The following is a 4,750-nucleotide window of genomic DNA, read 5'->3' as shown; positions in this document are numbered from 1 at the left end:
GTTGGTCAAATTATCTGAGGTTGATTTTGTTAATGGCCTGCGAACATTCAGCGTGGTCTGGCGCAAACCACTTGCTGAACCTGACGGCCCAGCAAACGCATGTTTGGCGTTGACATGGTACCAAACTTCTTGTTACAAATCTTGCAAATAACCTTGTACTTGTTAACTGTACCATCATCATTCTTTTTATATTTGAATCCGTCAATAGGCCCACTTTGCTCACCTTGCTCCATCTCGCCTCTAGCTCCCAACCACTTTCCTGACTTTCCTGACCCGAATAATTTGTCACACTGCGCATGCGTGAAATGCGTTAAAAAATTTTACGTAATTAACAACAAACAACTAATTAACGTCGTTAACGCGCTATTTTTGACAGCCCTAATATATATATATATATATATATATATATATATATATGATGGATTTTTCCATATTGGTTTTTCACAGGCATTTATCTTTATTTTGAATTAGCTACATATTGCACTGTGTTACGTTTTAGGGTTGAAGGAAATGCCTGTAAATTTAACAGAAAATGTACTGGTAATTTTCATGCAGGACATTATCAGGAGATCAGAGTGGCAAAGAGGAATTATTCTGATAAGCTAAGGATCATCTTCCAGTGATCCTGATTCAGTGTGGAAAGGTATGAAGGATATCACCAGTTACAAGTCATCATCCCCCAGCACTCTGGAGAATCAACAACTGGCAGACGACTTAAATGAGTTTTATTGTAATTTTGAAAAATCACCCCACACCTGCCCTGAACACCTCTCCACACAACCATTAACACCTCCAGCAACCCTCCTCTCTCCCACACCTACAATTCAAATCAGTGAAGAAGATGTGTGCCAGGTCTTCAGAAAGAACAAAAGAAGGAAAGCACCAGGCCCAGACGGTGTGTCACCAGCCTGCCTCAAAATCTGTGCTGACCAGCTGGCCCCCATCTTCACACAGATCTTCAGCAGATCACTGCAGCTGTGTGAAGTCCCCTCACGCTTCAAACGCTCCACCATCATCCCCGTCCCAAAGAAACCCCAAATTACTGGACTTAATGACTACAGACCTGTGGCCCTAACGTCTGTAGCCATGAAATCATTTGAAAGACTGGTTTTGGCTCATCTGAAGGACATCACTGGACCGTTACTGGACCCCCTGTAGTTTGCCTACAGAGCAAACAGGTCTGTGGATGATGCAGTCAACATGGGACTGCACTTCATCCTGCAGCATCTGGACAGACCAGGGACTTATGTGAGGATCCTGCTTGTGGATTTCAGCTCTGCTTTTAACACCATTATCAGGGAAACCCTTCAAAATAAACTAACTCAGCTCTCCGTCCCCACCTCCGTCTGCCAGTGGATCAACAGCTTCCTGACAGACAGACAGCAGTTAGTAAAGCTTGGCAAATTCACATCCAGCACTCATACCATCAGCACTGGAGCTCCTCAGGGCTGCGTTCTCTCCCCACTGTTCTTCTCCCTCTACACCAACGACTGCACATCTAAAGACCCCTCTGTCAAGCTCCTGAAGTTTGCAGACGACACCACACTGATCGACCTCATCCAGGACGGTGACGAGTCTGCTTACAGACGGGAGGTTAAGGAGCTGGCTGTTTGGTGCAGTCTTAACAACCTGGAGCTTAACACGCTCAAAACTGTGGAGATGATCGTGGACTTCAGGAGAAACCCCCCTGCTCTCCCCCCACTCACCATCATGAACAGCACTGTGACTGCAGTGGAGTCATTCAGATTCCTGGGCAGCACCATCTCTCAGGACCTGAAGTGGGATATTCACATTGACTCCATTGTCAGGAAGGCCCAGCAGAGGTTGTACTATCTTCGCCAGCTGAGGAAGTTCAACCTGCCACAGGACTTACTGAAACAGTTCTACTCTGCCATCATTGAATCCATCCTCTGCACCTCAATAACTGTCTGGGTCAGCTCAGCTACCAAATCTGACCTCAGAAGACTACGGAGGGTAGTCAGGACTGCTGAGCGAATCATTGGTACAACCCTCCCCACTCTCCAAGAACTGTACTCATCCAGAGTGAGCAAAAGGGCTGGCAAAATCACTCTGGAGCCCTCACATCCAACACTCCCTCTTTGAACTGTTGCTGTCTGGTCGACGTTACAGAGCTCTGAGCACCAGAATGACCAGACACAGAAACAGTTTCTTCCCTCAGTCAATCCATCTCATGAACACTCAACAATAAACGTGGAACACACAACTCCAATACACTATCCATTCACCACACTCACTAATTTTATCTTTATTTTCTCATTTCTCATTTGCACATACTGGACCTGTACATAAATAGTTGTCTATATTATATATTGTGTTTTTGCTGCTTTGTACATTGCCTATTTGGATATTTGTATATTATTCTTTTATTATCTGTGTCCTGTCGGCTGTCTCTCTGTTGCTCTGTGGAGCTTCTGTCACTACAACAAATTCCTTGTATGTGTAAACATACTTGGCCAATAAAGCTCATTATGATTCTGATCTGTTTTTCTACAGATTATTTTTTCTTACAGTGCATTTAGGCATGCAGCTCTGTGAAAACTTGAGAGACTGTGGTTTAAGAAGAAAAAAAAAGCAGAATTGGAGAACAACCCACGTCTGACACATACTAACACAGAAGTAGTTTTCATCTCTGTGAACATTTCTACATTTCTCCCTTTCTAAACTGTTAAAGAAAATGTTTTGCTCGTTTTTTTTTTGCTGTTTGTGCTTTTGGCATCTGGTTGGTAAGTTTGAAACATTTCTATGGTTTAAACTGTACCAGAAAAAAAAAAAAAAAAAAAAAAAAAAAAAATAAAACTTCCTGAAACTATATTTTACCGTCTAAGGATCCTTTCCACACAGATTTATGAGCTGAACTAGACTCAAATCAGCTCAAATACTCACTTTGGTCTTTTAAGAGGATCTTAATTAAAGCCAGAAAGAGTATTTCTTGTAATAATTTTAAAACTTCCAGCTTAGAGTTACAGCTTGATTCTTCTTCAGTAATGTTAATCTGTGACTGAGAAATGTGTTTCTGTTCTTCAGGTGTGTTTGCTGATTCAGTTGCAGTCAAGTCAATATCAAAGATGGAGGGAGATTCAGTCACTCTACAATCTGGTCTTACTGAAATACAGACAGGTGAACTGATAATATGGAGGTTTGGAGATGCAGGGGTTCTTATAGCTAGCATTAATAAAGATGCTAGACACTTCAACACATGTGATAATGCTCTTGGTGGGAAATTCAGAGACAGACTGGAGCTGGATCATCAAACTGGATCTCTGACCATCAAGAACACCAGAATCACAGACTCTGGACTTTATCAAGTGAAAATCAGCAGCACAAAAAGGACCACACTCAGATTCAATGTTACTGTCTATGGTGAGTCACAAGTACAGGTTTGATTCTTCTGTTTATTACAGTATATATTAGTCAAACTAAATTTAAGGTGAGATGGTTACCACTCAATTATTCCCTACATATTCTCAATTATATTTATTTCAGCTCGTTTGCCTGTTCCTGTCATCAGTAGAGATTGTTCATCATCATCATCATCATCATCATATTGTTCATTGTTGTGTTCAGCTGTGAATGTGGGTCATGTGAGTCTCTCCTGGTACAAAGGAAACAGTTTATTGTCCAGCATCAGTGTGTCTGATCTCAGCATCAGTCTCTCTCTACCTCTGGAGGTGGAATATCAGGATAAAAACACCTACAGCTGTGTGCTCAACAATCCCATCAGCAACCAGACTCAACATCTGGACATCAGCAACTCTGTCAACCATGTGCAGGTAGGGCAGTGCTGATACGGTTATTTTTTCACACAAAACACAATCACCCATATTTAAGCTATATGTGAACCAAAAAGAGAGTCTAATAAAGTGACAAAGAGAAATAATAATATAGGTGATGTCAAAAATCTAAGATCCACCTAGTGATATAATGAACACAGTATGTTAAGGTTTTTATAATATCTCACTAGATAAGCTTTACTTTCACATTTCAAATTTAATTCAACATTTCATTAACTAAAAATATCTGATATTATCATCATTCACAAAAATAAAATTAATAATTGAATGTGAATAATGTGAATAATTAGAAACTGATTCCTAATTATTGTGATCCAACATTTGCCTCGCATTTCAGAATGAAAAGACAAACATTTCAGGTGAAGGATAATCCACTTCTTACCTCTGAGACTGTGTTATGATCTATATGACCTTATTATTTTTATTGTGAGTATTAGGCTTATCATTATTGCTGATCACTGTTGCTGTGCTATGATAGTGTAATATTTGCCCGAGGGGTGAGAACCACAAAGGCATAGAGAAATAGTTATGAGAAACAACAGTCTTTAGAAACAATAGCTACAACATGCCACAGTTGTAATATAAATCTATAGGGAAAATCTATTCCTTTAACAGATTATCTATTATAAATTCTACAAGTTAGACACAATTTACCACACTAAATAAGCCTACAGTAAAACGTGATAAATTATAGTAAAGTTTTTTTTTTTTTATTATGCAAATATTAAGACAAATACAACACATACATAACAAATAGAACCTTTACAGGAAGAACAAAACAAAACAAAACATCACGTCTTGTAAAGTTTCCCTTTCAAAGATAAATAGGTGCATACAGACGAACAGCTAACAATAACTTAAAGTTAAAAAAAAACTTATACATCATTGGTATTACCAAAACAATCATCATAATATTTCAAAAATCTATCACTTTTCTT

This window comes from Barbus barbus (assembly GCF_936440315.1).
Source record: "Barbus barbus genome assembly, chromosome: 9".
In the NCBI taxonomy this organism is placed as follows: Eukaryota; Metazoa; Chordata; class Actinopteri; order Cypriniformes; family Cyprinidae; genus Barbus; species Barbus barbus.
Note: the sequence above shows the minus strand (reverse complement) of the source record.